This window comes from Sciurus vulgaris, assembly GCF_902686455.1.
Source record: "Sciurus vulgaris genome assembly, chromosome: 5".
Classification (NCBI taxonomy): Eukaryota; Metazoa; Chordata; class Mammalia; order Rodentia; family Sciuridae; genus Sciurus; species Sciurus vulgaris.
This window is the reverse complement of record NC_136465.1, coordinates 116768382-116789230: the sequence shown is the minus strand read 5'-3', so window position 1 is coordinate 116789230 and position 20849 is coordinate 116768382. Positions and strand designations below refer to the sequence as shown.

At 45.0% G+C, this 20849-nt stretch overlaps 1 pseudogene across 1 annotated transcript; it reads left to right on the top strand.

Annotated features, from left to right (window-relative positions):
• The first annotated feature begins 1412 nt into the window (after positions 1-1412).
• LOC306661083 (threonylcarbamoyl-AMP synthase-like) lies at positions 1413-4017 on the top strand (annotated as a pseudogene). The gene is made up of 2 exons: positions 1413-1876; positions 3544-4017. The product of its transcript is annotated as a threonylcarbamoyl-AMP synthase-like (transcript).
• The last annotated feature ends 16832 nt before the right edge of the window (positions 4018-20849 follow it).

Below are 20849 nucleotides of genomic sequence, written 5' to 3'. Positions count from 1 at the left end.
GTTTGGCAATGGATCATTACAGACCTGTTCTAAATTCACAGAAAGTATCTTGTAAAGGATAAAAGGTCTTCATCATACAGACCTGTTCCCCTCCCTGCCACTCTTCAGGAAACTTCTTGGGAAATTCTACCATGAGCCACACAGAAAGTCAAAGGCCAGTGTTAACCCTCTCCACCATGGAACCCCAAAGAGACTCTCCATGCTTTGAGGACATGCAAGCTCTCTTCTGACTCAAGGAAACTTACGGCCTGAATTGCCGGTTTCTATAAGCACAAACACACCCAGCAAGACAGAGAGAAGGCTGTCAGGTTGGGTTCACAGAGCAAACCCTACAGATATTCCAGTAAACAGTACATTTAAAAAGCAGATGCATTTGTCTTTAGGGGCTTGTATAGGAATTTCTTTAAAAGGTCATTAGGGAATTTTCTGGGATGCTGGTAATGTTTATATCTTATTTGGAGTCAGTAGATGGGTCTGTCAAAACTCCAACATGTTGTTAATATGTACTTTAATTGTATATTTGTTCTACCCCATTAAAAAAATACTATGAGCCAATACTTAATCCTATTTAAAAAAAAAAAAAAAGCATTCAGGCATGTAAGTGAAATTCCCAGTTTCCAATGATTAATGCTGTTGGTTTTACCTAAGATCTATCCAGCAGCTTCACAACCCTTTGGCCCCAATTCTGAGGGTTTCTGGCACCTATCATTTGATCTCACTTCACCAAAAGCTACTGTGTGACAGGCCTCTTGATGGGGCCAGCATAACATAGACAAGCCAAGCATGTACACTGCATAGCTTCTCTGGTGTGGGAGACCACCCAGGAACAGACCATTGCGGCACAGAGAGAGAGAAGGAATCCTACAGGAGCACCTCACTCAGAACCCTGACCCAACCTAGGGAGAGGAAGAAGGACAAGAAGACTGCCAAGGAAATCCTCCAGGTAGAAGGCATTCCTACTGTGAATTCTAAAGACGAGGAGGAAGAGGCTCTGCCATCTAAATGTGGGAGGGTACTAAAGACAATATACTGAGGAAATTTTGTGAAGAAGCAGAGGCAAGGGTCACCAATACATATGCAAGAATCTGAAAGAACTGTAAGGTGATCAAGGCAGACTCTAGAGAGGGGAGGGAAGAGGGGCTGAAATTGAAGGGCAGTCAGGAGCCAGCTCGCAGGGGCGATGAGTGCTCCATCACAATTTAGGTACCAGGAATCACTTAGACAGCAGGTAGATCATCAGTAGTTAGGCTATTTGTTCAGGGGAGATAAGAAATGGCAAGAGCCAGAGGCCATGGGGTTGACAAAGAGGAGCATGTGAAGGGGAAGACATGGTAGACCCCACATCCCTGCAACATGGGAGGTAAGGACGAATGTAAAACCACTCTCTGATCTCCATCTAGATGACTGGGTCAATGTTGGTGCTGTTAATAAGAACCAGGTCCCCAGCGCAACCGTGCACGCGGCTGACGGCCGCAGTGGCTGCCAGCACAGGGTTGGGCGAGGGGCCGACGGGCTCCTCAAGCAGCCCAAGCCTCCTCCACCCGCCGGGCAGGCTCTAGCAGCCCCGGAGCCCGGCTCTTGTGGCTCCTGGGGAATGGGGCTGTGCAGGCTGCAAGCCCCGAGCGCTCTGGCTGGACTGAGGCGCTGCCAGCTGCCGCGGTCGAGCTGCGCACCAGCTCCGTGGTGGCTGTCCCCACCGACACACTGTACGGCCTGGCCTGCTAGGCGAGCTGTTCAATGGCACTGGACGCCGTGTAGCGCCTCAAGGGCCACAGCAAGGCCAAGTCGCTGGCTGTGTGCCTGGGCCGCATGGCCTACAGCTACAGGTAGTGCCAACTGAGAGTACCAGAGGAGCTCCTCAAAGACCTGTTGCCGGATAGGCAAAACTGATATGGTCAAAATGGCCATACTACAAAAGTGCTATACAGATTCAATGCAATTCCAATTAAAATCCCAATGACGTACCTTACAGAAATAGAGCAAGCAATCATGAAATTCATCTGGAAGAATAAGAAACCCAGAATAGCTAAAGCAATCCTTAGCAGGAAGAATGAAACAAGAGTTATTGCAATACCAGATCTTCAACTCTATTACAAAGCAATAGTAACAAAAACGGCATGGAATTGGTACCAAAATAGACAGGTAGATCAATGGTACAGAATAGAGGACACGGACACAAACCCAAATAAATACAATTTTCTCATACTAGACAAAGGGGCCAAAAATATGCAATGGAGAAAAGATAGCCTCTTCAACAAATGGTGCTGGGAAAACTGGAAATCCATATGTAACTGAATGAAATTAAACCCCTATCTCTCACCCTGCACAAAACTCAACTCAAAATGGATCAAGGACCTTGGAATCAGACCAGAGACCCTGCATTTTATAGAAGAAAAAGTAGGTCCAAATCTTCAACATGTCGGCTTAGGATCAGACTTCCTTAACAGGACTCCCATAGCACAAGAAATAAAAGCAAGAATCAATAACTGGGATAGATTCAAACTAAATAGCTTTCTCTCAGCAAAGGAAACTATCAGCAATGTGAAGAGAGAACCTACAGAGTTGGAGAAAATTTTTGCTACTCATACTTCAGATAGAGCACTAATTTCCAGAATATATAAAGAACTCAAAAAACTCTACACCAAGAATGCAAATAATCCAATCAACAAATGGGCTAAGGAAATGAACAGACACTTCACAGAAGAAGATGTACAAGCAATCAACAAACATATGAAAAAATGTTCAACATCTCTAGTAATAAGAGAAATGCAAATCGAAACTACCCTAAGATTCCATCTCACCCCAATTAGAATGGCGATTATCAAGAATACAAGCAACAATAGGTGTTGGCGAGGATGTGGGGAAAAAGGTACACTCATACATTGCTGGTGGGGCTGCAAATTAGTGCAGCCACTCTGGAAAGCAGTGTGGAGATTCCTCAGAAAGCTTGAAATGGAACCACCATTTGACCCAGCTATCCCACTCCTTGGCCTATACCCAAAGGACTTAAAATCAGCATACTACAGAGATACAGCCACAACAATGTTCATAGCCACTCAATTCACAATAGCCAGATTGTGGAACCAACCTAGATGCCCTTCAATTGATGAATGGATAAAGAAACTGTGGTATATATATATATATATATATATATATATACACATACAATGAAATATTACTCAGCCATAAAAAATAATAAAATTATGGCATTTGCAGGCAAATGGATGAAATTGGAGAATATCATGCTAAGTGAGATAAGCCAATCTCAAAAAACTAAATTACGAATAATCTCGCTGATAAACGGATGATGATACATAATGTGGGGTGGGAGGGGGGCAAGAATGGAGGAAGGAGGGACTGTATAGAGGGAAAAGAGGGGTGGGGGAGAAGAAAAAAAATAACAGAATGAATCAAAAACTATTACCCTAGGTAAATGTATGACTACACAAATGGTACACTTCTACTTCACGTACAGAGAAACAAGATGTATCCCATTTGTTTACAATAAAAATGAATTAAAAAAAAAAAAAGACCTGTTGCCAGGTGCAGTGATTCTGGTGATGGAACGCTCGGAAGAGCTCAACGAAGACCTGAACCCCTTTACCCACGTCCTGGCCCAGGTGTTTGGGGGACATCTTACTCTCAGCAGTGCCAACCTCAGCTCCCAGGTCAGTTCTCTGAATGTTGAGAAGTTCCAAGATCTCTGGCCTCATTTGTCCCTAGGCATTGATGGGGGACCAATTGGAGATGGCCAGAGCCCTGAGTGTCGCCTTGGTTCTACTGTGGTTGACTTATCCGTGTCTGGAAGGTTTGGCATCATTCATCCAGGCTGCGCCTTGGAAAGCACTACAGCCATTCTCCAAAGAAGTAGGGCTACTCCCCTCACACAGGTCTGCCCCTGAAACTCAGGAGACAGACCCCAGCAGGGTGCAGGATACTATGCGTCTATCCACTGGTTGTTGGCAGGGCCTCATTCGCAGAGCCTACTGGAGCCACATCACCAGCCCTACCCTTTAGGCAGCACATCTTTCCAGAAGCCGCTGGTTTAGCCTGCCATTTTGTGGGAAGGTTATATTTATTCTGTGGTTGCATACATCAGCCAAAAGCTGAGGTTAAGAACATTCCTAGGGTGGTCTTGATTCTGATAAGTTTCTTCTCTCCCTACCTCTCTCTTTTAAATTGAAAAGCAAGCTAGTCACCGTGGCTCAAGCCTGTAATCCCAGTGACCCAGCAGGCTGAGGCAGGAGAATTGCAAGTTTGAGATCAGCCTCAGCAACTTAGAGGAACCCTAAGCAACTTAGTGAGACCTTGTCTCAAAATTTTAAAAGGACTAGGGATGTGGCTCAGCAGTTAAGAACCCTTGGATTCAATCACTAGTACCAAGAAAAAGTCAGGTGACCAAAAGCAAGGGTTTGCTCCTCAAGCTGGAATCAGATTAGAATAAAGATTGTAGAACCACAGACCAAATATTTTCCTCCAAACCTGTGGGGCCAGTGGTATGGTTTGTTGTGATGCCTGGCAGGGAGAGTTGTCATCTGGCCTATTGGGAAATTTGCTGGGGAGTGGGGGACTCCAAATTAAATAATATTAGAAACCAAATCCTTTTCGGCCAGTGACTTTTTCTTATTTATTCATAAAATAAATTATAGTTAATTATATGTATATGCCTTTATTAACTCCAGTGTTTACTCAGCAGGCTTTCATCTTTATCCATATGTATACCAAATTTTAAACATAACTATTGTTAGGCATTTGAACTTTGTTTTTCTTTACTATTAAAAATGTCATTAAACATTAAAAAAAAAAAAAAAAAACAGTGGAAAGGGATGAGTAGGTGATGGGGAAGATGGGGAAGGTAGACGAGACCGGTTATAACCTGTAGGGTTTGTGCAGGCTTGGTACATCCTGTGGTTACCCACAAGCTGGTGGATCTTAATGTTCAGAAGTGGGGTCTAGGCTGGAATGAAGGTGCAAGAGTCATAAATGACTCCAAGAGTGAGTCATACACAAGAGTGTGTAAGAGGAGAAAAGAAAATGGCTAAGAATAGAACACTGGGGAATTCTAAGGGGAGAGGGAAGGTGAGTCAAGGGGAGAAAGAGGGAGAATCCCAGAATTTCAAAGAATGAGTGGCTAACAGTGTCACAAACCCACAGAAACCAAATAACATGAAGATGAAAAGTGATGGTTCTATTTGTGTACCCTGGCAAGGACTTGTCTCTGTTCCAGGGATGGTGGTAGAAATATTACAGATGAAAACATAATGTAAAACAAGGATGTTGAGGCAAAAATGTAATTGTTTTCAAAAAGCAATGTTGTTAAACAATTGGAAAGAAGATAGAAAGGGCGAATGTAAAAGGAACATTTTGTTTGTTTCTACTTACAATCTCTACAAGTTGAAGTAAAAAATCCAAGAGAGGCTCACCATCAGTCACAGAGGAGAGAGAAGAGAGCGCTCAATGGAACAACTCTACAGAGGTGAGGGGACAGACACCCAGGGCACAGGGAGAACCCAAGAAGGCTTACTAGTTGGACTTTTCCCATTTGAATATTACAAATATACTGGATTATTCTGCACATTACAAAGACAGAGAGTCAGAGAGATTATAGATTATTATACATGCTCCTAATCGCTGGGCTACCAAATGGACCAGGAAGGGCATGAGCTTCTTCCAGGACATCAGCTTCCTGCTACCACCACTCCTCCCAGCTGTCTCTTCACCTGTCTGGGGCTCTTGCCCAAGCAAGACACAAGCTACTCATCTTTGTCTGCCTGGGCCCAGCACAGTCAGTGCCTGACATAGGGAAAGTATCTTGTAAAACAAATCTCAGTCCATCTCGCCACAGCCCCAGGAAATGCACAAGGACTCACTCACAGGACCTACTGCATGGAGAGAAGACATCTCAGGGAAGTAACTGGTTTCATCAGGATCATGTCGTCCTCAACTCCTGGGAATAGAAGGAAGAGGGAGATGACCAATCTTCACATATATATTCCTCACATTAAGCCTGTGGGATAAGAATTATAAAGAAAACAATCAAAGTAGTGAAGATGAGTTGCCTCCCAAGGCCACACAACTGGTAAACACAAAATCAAGTCATAAACCTGTATATCCAGGGCTGTTCCAACCATTCTAAAGCAAACACAAGTAAACAAGAAGGGATTCTGAGGCAGAGAGAAGCACCTTTATACCCACCCCCAACATGGATGATCCACACTGCCTGCTGCCCTCCCCTATCTGAAGGTAAGCTGGAAACTGACTTCGTAGTCTTATTATTTTACCAGAATTTTCCAAAGTTGAAGTTTGTTACCCAGGACTGAAGACACCTTACTGGAGTCTACATTGACTGGGAAACTCTGGTTACAGTATGGAGGCCCCAAAAGAGAGCCCCAGCATCTCTGGACTTTGGTAAGGAGGGATCTCTCTGAGGGAGCCTACTGGGAAGTGCTTGGCCCACTCTGGAAAAGCCCCAGACACTCCGGCTCTGCCCTGAGGAGGCTGAGCCTGCGCGCCTGAGTCACCTCCTGCTTCCACATGTGGGAAGAGATTTCTGGCCACAGTCTTCCTGCCAAAGCTTTCCCCAGAAACCCCTCACAATCTCCCCCAAGAACCCAGAGGTCATCAAAGATGGAAGCCCAGGTGATAGATGGGATAAGGAGGGAAGAAACAGGCAAAGAATGTCAGTCAAGTTGGTGCCAGCTCCAGAAGTACTGTCCAGGACCCACCTCAGGGCATATGGGCACCAGCCAGCTCCAGTAAGTCCTTGCTGACTTAGCAGGTGGATGAGGTGGGGGACGAAGGGAAGAAGAAAACACACCAGTGGAAGACTGACTCCCTCCCATTGGCCCCTGTCATGATTAAAAGAAGCCCAGAGAGACAGTACTGACATCCTAGTTCCAAGGCTCTCTGAGGATTCTGCAGCATATCAACTCCAGCATACAGAAGCGTGACATTCACGACTCTCCTCTTCCTGGCAGCTCTGTCAGGGACCCTGGCCTGTGCCAGTGAGTATGGCACCTATCTTTTTATTCCTGTCTTCCCCTCTGCAGCAGAGGCAGTTCTCCCATATCTGTCTCTGCAACCCACTCCTGCTTCCCACTGGGTTCACTACACAAGGACCCTGTGCCCACTGTCAGAGAGTGAGGAGTCCTCTGGCCCCTGCCCAGCTCTGCAGCTGCATTTCCTCCCTATCTCTGGTTTGCCCACTCTGATCCAGTCACTCTGATTTCCTTTTTCCTCAATGAGCCAAGAAACTTGCACATACTTTTGCCTCTTCCCAACCCTATTCTTTCATTCGCCCTCCGTCTACATCCTTCCTACCCAACTTTTAAATGTTCGCCCCTTTTCTTCACTGTGTCAATGCATTTGCTTAGAGCAGCCTTCCTGAAGTCCCAGAGTAGTTGAGATTCCCGGGGTTGGTTTGTTTGTTTGTTGCTTCCTGTATTTTTCCTTCCTTACATTATCACAATGTAATTAAATAATTCCTAATGCAATTCTGTTAATGCCTCCAAATGTCCCATTGACCAGCTTCCCCATGTGAAGACCATCTCCCTCACAGCTATTTCTCTGGCTTCTAGAACACTACAGGTACATATCATGTGTCTCATTCATGCTGTTGGCAGAACAAAGGCAGGGAGTCCTCATATCAGGTGACAAGCTGATATGAGGAAAACTGCGGTGGCTGGGGGCGGGGGCCTTATTAACTTCCTCAGCTCCCTCTTGACCTCTTTCCAGGATTAATCCAAATTCAGGGCAGAAAAGGTCACATCAGCAGAAAAGCTGCTTCATTTGTGTGAGAACTTCCCTCTGTCCTGGGCACCATGGACCAATCCTGAGGCAGAGGCAGCCTCTGGGTCACCTGCAAAGCAGAGAACAGTGACACTGTCAAGTAGGGTGCAGTGGATGAGCCAATACCCAGGGGGCTGCCCAGAGTTCCCAGACCTCACCTCAGGACGTGGTCATGGGCAGATGGGAGAGCAATCTCTGCAACACCAGGAATCCACGAGAGATGCTATTTGATATCTGAACCAAAATGATGCAATCTTTCTACCAACATGACTTTCATTTTCCCTGAATCATAAACCACTTTAGGAAAAGGTCCTGAAGAAGCAGAAAAATTCTAAGGGAACAGTAGGAAACTTGAAGGAACAAAACAGGTGGAGCTGGTACCTTGAGTCCTTGGAGCCTCATTTGTAATGGAATCCCTCCACCTCTCCTTCCCCAATTCCCTCTCTCACTTTTTCTCTTTCCTCTTCTCTTTCAATCTCTCCTTCTCTTTCTTCTATGACTGACCTAGATACCGTCCATGACAGGACAGATAGCAGAGCACGGCAGTGCATGCCTACAACCTCGGCAACTGGGGCGGCTAAGGCAGAAGGATCACACATGCAAGGCCAGCATCCGCAACTTAGCAAGATCCTGTCTCAAAACAAAAAATTAAAAGAGGTGGCAATGTAGTTCAGTGCCCTGGGTTCAATCCCCAGTACCAGAAGAGAGAGAGAGAAAGAGAATGATAAAGCAAGCATGATTAAACGTTAACATCTGGGAACTCTAGTCTCCGGTGGACCTAGGAAAATATGTAGAAATTCTTTGTAAATATTTTTTTTAATTCTCTGCAGTTATTTCAAAATGAAAAGTAGGCAATACATATAATTATCTTAATTTAGTCATTCCACAAAGGATACATATTTCAAAATATCATGTTGTATATGATAAACCTAATTTTATATCAATTTAAAAGTTAATTTTTTTAATAATAAAAAGTAAAATCTGGGGCTAGGGTTGTGGCTCAGTGGTAGAGCACATGCCTGGCACATGTGAGGCACTGGGTTTGATCCTCAGTACCACAAAAAAGTAAATAAATAAATAAAATAAAGATACTGCGTCCATCTACAACTAAAAAATATTTTAAAAATAAATAAGTAAAATCTTACATTAAATGTACTAAAAATAAGAAGAAATCAGGAGATTTCACATGAAAATATGGATTTCCAACTTTTCTTGAAGAAAGAGAATGTCTGACAATAACCAGCTCCAGGGAGGAATGGCTGGCCATCTAGCTGGGGCAGGTACATTCCAGTTTGCTCTGGCTCTACCTGACTGACTCCCTGATCTAAAATGGAAGGCATTTGTCACTATACCTGTGCTCTTGCTTGCCTCACACCTGGGCTGCCTGGCTCATTTAAGTTACCTGTTGACTCTGATAGGCATTGAAAGCTGCAGTCCTAATGCTGACCTTTGACCCCAAGTTCCTATCTGGACTCTGCCAAGTGAAGTAACTGGACCAACAGGAGCCCTGAGAATTCTTTCTGCTTAGACCACAGGAAGAGGGAGGGTCAGCTCCTTGGCTTTCCTTGTAAACTTATTCTGTGTCTCCCTGGAACTCACCCTTCACCTATGAAACCAGGAATATAAAAAGCAAGTCCTTCATCTACAGTCTAGAAAACACTTTCTAAAGCTGCACAGAACATCTCTTTTTCCTGTCTGGGCTCCACTTAGTGTCCATTAAATCTTTCGAAATAAAAATCTTAATGCTGTCGTGTTAATTTTACGTTCCAACTTGGCTGGGCCACAATGCCTAAATAAGTGGTCACACATTACTCCAAATAGTTCTGTAAGGGTGTTTCGGATGAAATTAACATTTAAATTAGTGGGCTTTGAGTAAAGCAGATTCCCTTCAGACTGTGAGTGGACCTCACTTAAGGGCCGGACCTCAATCAACTGAAGGCCTAACTAGACCAAAAGACCAAACTTCCCCAAGCAAGTAGGAATTCTGCCTTTGGACTCCAACTGCAGATATTCAACTTGCAAACCTCCATAATCATGTGAATCAATTTCTTAGCATCTCTCTATATCTCTCATTCTCTCTCTCTCTCTCTCTCTACACACACACACACACACACACACATACACACACACACACACATCATTGGTGGTTTCCCTGGAGAAGCATGACTAAAACAGATACCAATTAGTTAAAGCAAGAGAAACTTGTTACAGAGGCCAACATGTATTATAAAATGGGAATTTACTGCTCCAGCAAGGAGTCATGGTTGAAAGTATAGAGTCTGGAGCCAGAAGGCTTGTGTGTGAAATCCAGCTCTGCCACTTACCAACTGCCATAACAGCCTGGTTCCTTAACCTGTCTTTGCCTTAGCTTCCTCATCTGTAAAGTGAGGGTATTGATAGTACCTGTCTCACTGGGTTGTTAAGAGAATTAAATGAGATTAAAATTTGTAAAACTGCAAGAATAGTCCTTGGCACATACAACCTGTTGTGTGTTTGTTAAAGAAACAGAATTGAAGTTTTACAAAAATTCCATTTCATTGCTGTGTCCACATCCCCCCCCACTGGTCAAGGTGGATGAGCAAGGTCGTCAGGGGAGTGTGGCAGCCCTTGGGCAAGCCCATGAGAGCTTGGCAGAGAAGACCAACCATGTCAGCCACAGAAATAAGGTACAATGGTCCTCAGAGACAACTCATATCTATGTCCTGAATGTATGAGCTGTTTGCCCCGAACAGTCTAGCTCAGGCCCACCCTTTGGAGTCTCTGCTTCCCCTCTGACTCCCAGAATGGGGTGCAACACACAGGGACAAGAACAAGGAAAAGACTTTCTGCACAGATCAGATGGGGAGGGCTGTGTCAGTGTACAAACAGCACACTCAGAAGGGCCCTTGTATTTCGCAGTGCTAGGACTGAACCCAGAGCCTCATACAAGCTAGGCAAGTACTCTACCACTGATCCACATCCCCAGTGCCTTTTTTAAATTTTATTTTTGAGACAGAGTCTTGCTAAGTTGTCCAGGCTGACCTCAAACTTGTGATCTTCCTGCTTCAGCCTCATAAGTAGCTGGAATTAGAGGCATGTGCCGTTGCAGCTGACTCAGAAGGTCTTTTTTTAAGAGACACTTTAACCTTTCTAAAAAATTATTTACAGAGATGCAAATAAAGACTAGCAATAGCACAAAGCCATTACCATCCCTAAGACTGAAACAGCAAGGGAAAGAAAATGGTGTTACTTGAAACTGGTAGAGAGACAAAGTCGTGGACCGAGCCCACCAGTGACAAGCAATAGTCATAGAGGAAATGGCCATTGCCACAACATGCTACATTAATCACCTGTGCTGCAAGACAAATTATTCTGATACCTGGTGGCTCCAAACACTATTATTTCTTACTTCACCATTGCTATGGGTCAGGTGCAGGTGCAGCTTTACTGTGTCCTCTGATTCAGAGTCTCTGACAAGATTGCCATCAAGGTACTGTCTGGTTTGTTTGTGGTGTGTGGTGTGGTGTTGTGTGGTGTTGTGTGGTGTGGTGTTGTGTGGTGTTGTGTTGTGTGGTGTTGTGTTGTGTGGTGTGGTGTTGTGTGGTGTGGTGTTGTGTGGTGTTGTGTTTTGTTTTTTTTGTTTTTTTGTTTTGTTTTGTTTTGTTTTGAGGCAGAACATCATGGCAGAAGGGTGTGGCACAGGAAAGCTACTCAGTTCATGGTGGTCAGGAAGCAGAAAAAGCAAGTGAGGTTTCAGGGACAAAATATACAACCCCTGAAGCATGCCTCCTGTGACCTACTTCCTCTAGCCTCACCCTGCACCCTGTCTACAGTTACCTCCCAGTTAGCTCATTAAAATTATTAACCCACCAAATGGATTAATTCGCTGATTAGGTTACAGCTCTTGTGATCTAATTTACCTTCTACATTAACACAGACAGCTGCACGGAGGTCCTTCGTTCCTCACTGGCTATGGACTAGAGGCCCTTAATTCCCTGCCACCAGGCCCTCTCTATAGGGCAGCTCATACCATGGTGACTGACCTCTACAGAACAAGCAAACTGAGAAAATACAGAGAGAATATTAAGCAAGATCAAAGACATAGTCTTTGATAATAATAATCCCAGAAATGGCTATCCTATCACTTACTATCTTCTATTTCTTAGAAATGAATCATTGGGTCCAGCTCACACTTAAGCAGAGAGGACCACAAAAGGGCATGAACACCAGGAAGTGGGCATCACTGGGAGTCATATTAGAAACACATACACACACACACATGCCAAAGTAGGAAGGGAGCGGGAAGAACAGATGCCTGGATCTCTCCCTCTTTCCCATCCTCTCATCTCCCATCAGTATCCCCCATTAGCCAGACTCATCTAGAAGCCAAAGGATAAAAAAGCCCAGGTGCAGCCCACAGAAGTCATCCTTGCAGATTAGGGCAGAGATGGGCAGATGTGGAGTGAAGTTTACAACCGACAGAGAACAAGCAGCACGTAGTACATGATAAAGGAAATGGAAATGTACAGCAAACCAATATCTTGGAGGTCAGACATCCTCAAAGAAAAGATAGCAAACAAGACAGTCCCTCACTCAGAAATGTGTGGTATATCTTTTTTTCTTCGGTGTATACATCCAATTCCTTCCCAGGCCCTATAATTTGGGGTAACACTACAACTTGGTCTTGTTATAAAGTAATAAAATTTTTATATAAAATGGATGTCACTACCTTCCGCCTTATCCCTATTTATGTGAATATCTGTCTCTTAAATTCCTGAGCTCAGGAGGAGGAAAAAAAAAAAAGAGCTAGGCACTGACCCTGCTCTGTGACAGTTCTAGTGTTGATGCCAAAGTTCTAATTTCCTCTTAGAAAAAACCTTGTGCAAATAGCACAGTTTGCTCCTGTTGACTTTTGAGATGTGCTATGGAGAATGCTTGAGATCTGGAGTCAGGGTTTCTCCCCCGATAATGTACACAACTGACAATTCCACATACTGGCACACCCAGGGCACTCTCTCCTGTCCCTTAGTCTTCCCCCTCCCATATGAGACCTTCAAGGCTCCCTGGCAGCCAGTGTTTGCCAAGTCCTTCATTCAGTGCCCAACTCTTCACCCACTGACCACCAACAAATGTCAAATAAATCTCAAATATCAAATCCTATAATGCAACTTTAATCTCAAGGTAAGTTTTTGAGTTCCTTAAGGATAAGGACATGCCATGAACATCTCTCTGTTCCCGATGTCTGCCAAGAAGAATATGTGCCCAAAAAAATAAGGCCCAGCTTCCTTTGAAAGGAAAGATGCCAATCAGCCTTAGAGAGCCGAGGAGGCACATTTGCGCGTGTTTGCTCATTCCATTTTCGTAATAGCTCTGAATTACCATTCACATGTTTCAGATGCAAGAACTGAGATAAGTGATTGATGTTTCCCAAAATCACTCCACCTACCCCAAACAGTAACGCAAAAGTTCATCTCCAGGTCTTTTTGGACTTGAGAGTGCATATTCCCTCCATTCCCTAAATACTTCCTTGCTGTACAGGCCCACAGTCTATGCACAGGTCTGAGATCCAAAAAAAGCTCTGAAAAGCAAAAGCCTTTTCACAAATCATTTGGCGGAAAAAATCTGACCAGTGCTTTGTTCATTAGGTAAAAAAAAAAAAAAGAAAAAGAAAAGAAAAAGAAAAAATTTTAAAAAAAAGATTGACTCAACTGACGTTATTTATCATCCATCTTTAGCTCAATTTATATGAATAGTCATCACTGAAATAGTAATGAGTTTGGCAATGAAGTGACCTTAGTATGTGCTCCCTAATATTTTCAACAATTAGAAAAATGTAGCATTCTTAAACACATATGACCCCACCATTTCCAAATAAAGGATTAAAAACCTGTCTCTTGATTTTTTTTTTTTTTTTTTTTTTTTTTCTCTGCTCGTCCAAGCTTTTGTCACACTGGAAACTCCTTAAGGGCCAAAACAATATTTCTTTGAGTTTCTAGAACCAAGCCCAGTAGAAAACAGAGTAAGCACTCAAGAAAAGCCTGTTGAGTGCATCTCAGTTTGTTTCACAGCAGCACTGGGAAATTGGGGTAGCCAGAAGAAATTTTCTATTCTCCAGAGAGAGAGAATTTAAGGCTGAAAAGAAAAAAAAAAAATTCTCAGAGGTCAGAGAATAAGTGTAGATTAATGTCAAGATCAGAACCCTGGTTCCAAGATCCCTGAGGCTCACCCACCCACAGTTGTGTAAGAATGGAAGGGGAAAGTGCATGTTCCTCTGGGTCCCACCAGTAATTTTTGAACTCTAGACTGGAAACCCTATGCCACTTACTGTCCTAGCCAAGGCCCCCTTTTCAGGAAACAGTTTTCTGTCTGCCCCCCCAAATACTTCCAGTATAGATTATCTCATTTCATCTCCACTACCTTCTTATTTGTGAGAGTCATAAGTCCTAGATGACAAATGAAAATCCCAACATTTTTTAAGATATGGTAAATTATTGTCACATGTGTGTGACAAAGCCAGAACTCAAAATCCAGGCCTCCTGAATCCCTGATCAGTGAAAGAAGAAATCCCAAGTCACAGAAAGTTTCTTTGAGAATCATCTGCCTTTCTGGATTACTCACGCCATGGTCCACTTCCACTTTTGAAAAAAGAAACAAGCTCCAGTTTCAGTGAGTACCCATCATCTCTCAGAAATGTGGGTTCCCATGGATTAGGCCTGGAGACAGAGACTGATTGGGGCCTGTGTGGGGCTAAGGAGCCCTTCCTGGGGATTAAGAAGAACAAAGGAGAAAGTAGCCACATCCTCAGTCCTCAAAATGTCCCAGGTGCCGCTTCCTGGGGAAAGAGACTCATTCAGTCTGGGGAACCTTCATGCCCACACTGAGTCCTGTGGAGACTGAGGCAGGACATGCACAGTGTGGTCTCCTGAGCCCTTGAACTCCTAGAGAGATAAGTGAGATGGAGTCCTACACCAGAGCCCTCCAGAGACATGTTTGGGAATCTACCCAAATGACATGATCTTCCTCCAGTCCTAGAGATTCCAGGAGTGTGAACCCCAAGGACAGGTGGGGTGAAGAAGGAGGAAGAGAGACAGAAAGAAATGGCTGGAAGTTGGTAGGGAAGGGCTTTTATCCAGGACCTGCCTGCAGGATACCTGCTAGCCCTTATTGACTTAGCAGGTGACATTCTGGGAAAGAGAGGAGGACGCAGAAGTCACACCCTTCCAAGCTTGATTCCCATTGGCCCTTGATATCCTTAAAAGAGCTCAACAGTTTAGTACTCACTCCCTAGACCTTCTGAAGACTCTGAGCTTATACTCACTCCTTATCCCAAAGCATGAAATTCACTACTCTGCTCTTCGTGACAGCTCTGGCAGGGGCCCTGGACTGCGTTAGTAAGTATGGCCCTTCCCTTGCTCTCCACCAGTCCTCCCAGCCCAAGGAGGCCTTAGCTCCTGCTTTCATCCCCTCCCATGCTGTCTTGGATTCCCTGCTTCTGCGAGTGACTCCTGCTTCCAGTTCTCCACACATGGTCTCTCTACCACCCTGGGCTGGGAACCAGGAGTTCTCTGCCCCACCCTGTTCTCACAGATCTCCCCACACACTGTCCTTTGCCTGTGATGCTCCAGCCACACCAATCTTCTTCTAGTGCCTTTGGGCCACTGCAAATAGTTAGGCAGTTTCTCCCCTGCACAAGAGTGTCAAGGTGAAGCATGGTTGGAGTTAAATCTAGCCCACATTCCACTTGCCAGGTAGTGTGCCCTGCCAGGGCTATCTCTGAAGAGGAAGGGACATCTTTCCTAATCACACAGAAGCACAGTTTGGGCCAGCACTACCCTGTTCCTTGAACATCGGGACCTTCCTTCTTGCTATTCCCTCTGCTTGGAATATTTCTCCTCTCCCTGTCCAACAAACCAACCAATTCTTAATGCCACCTAGCTGATGATTTTTCATCTATCCCATCTCAGTTTAGATATGATTACTGGGGAAATCCTCCATGAACATGCAGAACAAACTGGATCCTATTTGCCCTTGTCACACCATGCTGTACATTTCCCTCTGGTGCCATCACACCTGTAATTAAATACATTTGGAATAAAACATGAGCTCCGTCCGGGCAGGGGTCTTGTCTGTCTTCTACAGTACTGTATCTTCAACCATTTGCAGAGAACTTTGCATAAATGTTAAGTTAAAAAAAAAAAAATAGAGGGAATAAGAGCTGGGCTCCCAATCTCAGAAATTACCGGGCATGCCCTTAGTCCCCACACCAACCTCCCCTACCTTGAAGACCTTGAGCCCCTCTACCCATGTCTGGCCCCTTGTCCACAATCTCAAGGAACAATTACGATCCAGAACAAGTCAAAAGAGGGCAGTATTCTCAGATATTACACTTCCCAACAAAGAACCCATTTTTAAAAAAATTGTAGAAGGAATCAAATTGTAAGCCTCAGAGGGATGCCCCAGTGGACCTACTAATGTGGCAGAAAAGCACATTCAGCCAAAAGTGTACTTGAGTCCTCTCTATCCACAAACATTCCTGAGAGCGATGCTTGGGGAATGGGAAGAAGAGGGTGACCCAGGTAGGTCTGGGTCTCTCTTACTCTAATCTCACATCTGTTTCCTACATTGCAGAAGCCTCTGACCTGTGAGTCCTCCTCTCCCTCCCAACCCTGCCATTGGTGGGAGGGTGTAACAATTGGGGATGTGAGTGGAGGACGGAAGAAGAAACCAGCGGGAGCGGGTTGGGTCCCTGCTCTTGGTGATAATGGGAGGAGCAGGCAATGCAGTAGAGGGGATAGAGTGGGAAAGGCTAAGGACAAAAGAGGGTAAGGAACCCAGTTGGGCAAGGCCAGTAGGGGGCAGGAGGAGAAGGTCTGCTCTGAATAAAAGGGAGAGAACCATTGGGTTAAATAATAACCAGGGAGGCAAATGATCCCACATGGTATTAATACCTTCCATGTCTCCCAACTCTCTACCATGGTCTCTTGCAGCAGGTTCATTTTCCAGCCCTATTTTCCATGACCCTCCTTCATGTACCACCACATCACCTCAGCTGAACTTGTTTCCATCCCCCGCACCTGGCCCACACCTGCCTCCCCTTGAGCTCTTGCTGACTTACTTCCTGTCCCCATGGGAGGCCCTTCCCAACAAAGTTCTGCCTCCAAGACCCAGTTTCTCTCTCATGTGCTCCCTGATTTTCACCATACCCCAAGTCCTTCCCCAACCCTACCCGCTGTAAGTGCCTAGCCCTACCCAGCACATCCCAGGAGGCACATGGTATATGGAAATCCTATCTCCTTTGAGCAGGCAGGGTTTATGCCCTATCACTTCTCAATTCAGCATCCAGCACACATTCGGTATCTGGGGCCCTGCCACCCATTCCAAAGGGAAAAGAAAACACTTTGTTAAAATTAATAAATCTGTGTGTTTGTAGCTACTGATGGGGAGACCACACTTCCGGCAGAATCTGCCTTAACCCAGCAGCACTCAGAAGAAAACCAAGAACTACAGTACTTCCGTAAGTCTCTGTCCCTATGCCAGATCAACAAGCTAGAGAAGTCTCTCACAGCAGGCCCAGGTGACATCTCCACCCATAGAGACAAAGCCAGAGAGAAGCAGACAGACTCATACACCTGAACACAAAGGCAGGAGAGGGGCACAGGCTGCACCCACACACAGGGTTTCTACAATAGTGGATTTTGCTGCCTGCACCATACAGAGCCCCTCAGCAAAATGTCTCCATGTTAGAAGTTTGTATAATGATGATGTCTAGGAGGAGCTCTCTTTAAATGATGTGGCATTTTCACTGATGGGATTCTTCTGCCCCCAAATTAGAACTCCTCCTAGATAAAGCTCTATCCTCGGCAAAATCTGGCGCTAACAAAGCAAAAACAGGATTGAATAATGGGCTTGGAGGTGGAAAAAGATTACTTTCAGGTGAGTGCATCCCAAGGCAAGACTTTGTGGAAAAGCGAATACTCACCACCCACCATCCATAGGTGGGAGGTGGGAGAGAACGTACCCGGCAAACTCCACCCAACACATGAAACCCAGGACGCCCACGGCCCCTGCCACCAATGCCTTCTTCCCTTTGTGTTTTCAAATCTCTCCAACTTCTCATCCACTGTCCTCAGCCAATGATTCTTCCTGAAATCTAATCCCAGACTTTCCACTGGAGAGTCTGCCTTTTCTTATTGCTCTTGCTCCTACCAAGGTTCTCCAGCCCCTGGTGAATTGAATCTCCATCCCCCCGGCTTCTGTGGAGGGGCCCCTCGAGCGGCTCAGTGATTTGAGGGACAGAGGTGGAGTCTAGGAGGAACGGAAGGGGTGGAGGTGGTGCCTAGGGCCCTTGAAGATTCATTCTCATCTCCACTTTCCTTTCAGAAGCAAGAGAATTGGCAAAACTACTGAAGCAATTTGGTCCTAAAAGTTGAAAAGAATGGAGTCACTGGATTCAAAGCCTAACACCCTTGTGCCCTAAGACCATTAAACTGAGCATGCAACTCACTGTGTGCCTGTGCTCTGTGGAGGGGGCCGTGAGGAGAAGCAGGGAGAAGAGCTCCGCCTGGAGCTCCTGAGACCCACAGGGTCCCCGTCCAAACCCTCAGCCAGCCCCAGGCTGCCCACAAGGCAGAAAATGGGCCCTTTTACTCATACCCAGCCACGTGTCCGCACGCTGAGTCTCTGAGTCCAAATGCCACTCGAGTTCTCATCCGCCTCCTGTTCCTCACACGTGGGTCTAGGTGACATTTGAGCACTTCCAAAAATTAAATCAACCTCCAGAGAACCAGAATTCATCCTCCTGTAAATAGTCAAAGCCTGGGCCATTTCTCTGAAAGTTGCTTTCTAATACTTTCATTAGAAACTCTTCCATCCTGTCTTCTTTGCCTACGGTCTACACTGGACCAAAGTTAATGGCAATTGCTAATTAGGTCAGGTAGGAGGTACAGGTGATTGGCACTTGATTAAAAAAAAAAAAAAAAAAAAAAAAAAAGACCAACTGAAGCCATTAAAATCATCCTTGTCAGGTAGTGTGTAGAATCTGTTTACGATTGTATGTTAGATGTGTAAATTATTTTACCCTAAAACCTTTCAAAGGGGTTTTGGTCACCTCCTCCCCTGAATTCTTTCTTCCCCTTCAGGACCCCACCTTGCACACAGGTGAACCAGGGAAGAACAATTGGATCTCCTGCCAGCCCCCTCACCAGGGCAAGTGTGTGGACTCCTTACCCTTTAACATCCCTAGAGTCCTGGATTCTACAGCCCTCCTCCTACCCCATCTGATTCCCTCCCCTTCTATGCTGGGTATGGGGAGCTTCCAGCCTAGTCTCTTTTAAAGAAATGAAGAAATACACCTCCCTATTTACCTCCACACACATCCTTGACTTCTGAAAGCAGTGCCAAGGAAACAAAGTTGGGCTCTCTAGGGTTCTTTTTAGATCATAGTCATCACTGAGCACACACACCATTCACACTGGAGTAGACTGTGCCCAGTTATAAGTTGAATTTTATCCCCCAAAAAGACACGTTGAAGTCCTAGCAGCCAGTATTTAGAAATAAGGTCATTACAGACATGATTAACTAAGATCATACTGAAGGAGGGTGGACCCCTCATTCAATAGGACTGATATTGTGATGAGAAGAGGAAATTTGGACACATAGTGGAGCTGAGATGAAGACACACAAAAATAGTTGGTCCTGTGACGATGGAGGCAGACTTGAATGATATATCTATAGGACAAGAGATGTGGGGCTTTCCAGAAAACCCCAGAAGCTAGAAGAAACAAGGAAAGATTCTCCCCTACAGATTTCAAAGAGAGAGTATGGCCCTACTGACACCTGGATTTTGGACATCTAGTTTCCAAAATTATGAAACAATAAATTTATATTGTTTTAAGCCACTCAGTTGGTGGTACTTTGCTATGGTAGCCCCAGGAAAGCAGTAAATGTTCTCACTCCCAAGCTCATCCATTTGGCAAACTTTTGGCTCCACCTAATCCCCAATTCACATGGGTTCAGGAACTTCAACTCCCTTTAGTCCTAACCTGGACCAAACATTTCTAAGAGAGTAACTCCACTGCAAAGAATAAGAACCTCTCAGGTCTCATGAGAACAGTTTCTTGGGATGGGCACTGTCACTCTGGGAAAGTGCCCTCCAATCAATCCAGCTGACACAAGAAAGCAGGCCAAGAAAGCCATCTAAGACTCCATCACTCTCACCCTACCTCACATCAGAACTCTAAGTTAGACAGAATGGACAATCCTGACACCAGGGAGGGATGTGAAGAAGGACAGTCAGGGGACACTGCCACCTGCAGCTTTGGTTGGCTTGTCCTGAGCTGAGGTGTTGAATTGGAACATCTTCTGGGGAGGCCTGGATGAGCCTAGTTCATCTCTACTACCACCTGATGACTCAGGGTCTGTTTTCTCCTTTGCAGAAAATAGTTGCCATGATCCCACAGAGGCTGCTTCTGCCCAGGAGGCTATGGACCGTGCATCCCCTCACCTACTCCTGCCTGAGCACACAAGGAAAGAATAGAGCTGCTGAGGTTGGAATAGGGGAGGGAGTAAAAAGACAACTTACAGAGGACAAAGGATATTCAGGGCTTCCAAAATGGGATAAGGAGTGGAAGAGGCAGCACCCAACTAGGGAATAGAGAATGTTTCCATGAATAAATGCCAGGACTAGAAGGGAAGAAGCAATAAAAAATGGTGATAGAAGCTTCATAAAGAATGCAACCAACAGGGAAGTAAAGTTAGCAATTTCTCATCATATTTCATGCACATTAAGACCTCATAGACTAAGATTCTTACTGTCCGTGGTATTCCTACCAAACCAAGAGGCCTATGACCTGGCTCCCATCTTCTTTCTTAATTTGTTTCTTCTATTCCTCTTCATGCACCCTCTCCATGAGCCACACTGAGATTCTTCCTATCTACAAATGTTCCTTCTCCTGATTATTGCCCACATCTTTCCGCCCCAAAATAACCTTTCCACCTCCTTTCTTTCTTCCTCTCTGAAGTCCACCCTCCCTCCTGTTCTTTTTACTGTTACCAACACATCCAAGCTGCTATCATCTTTTGCC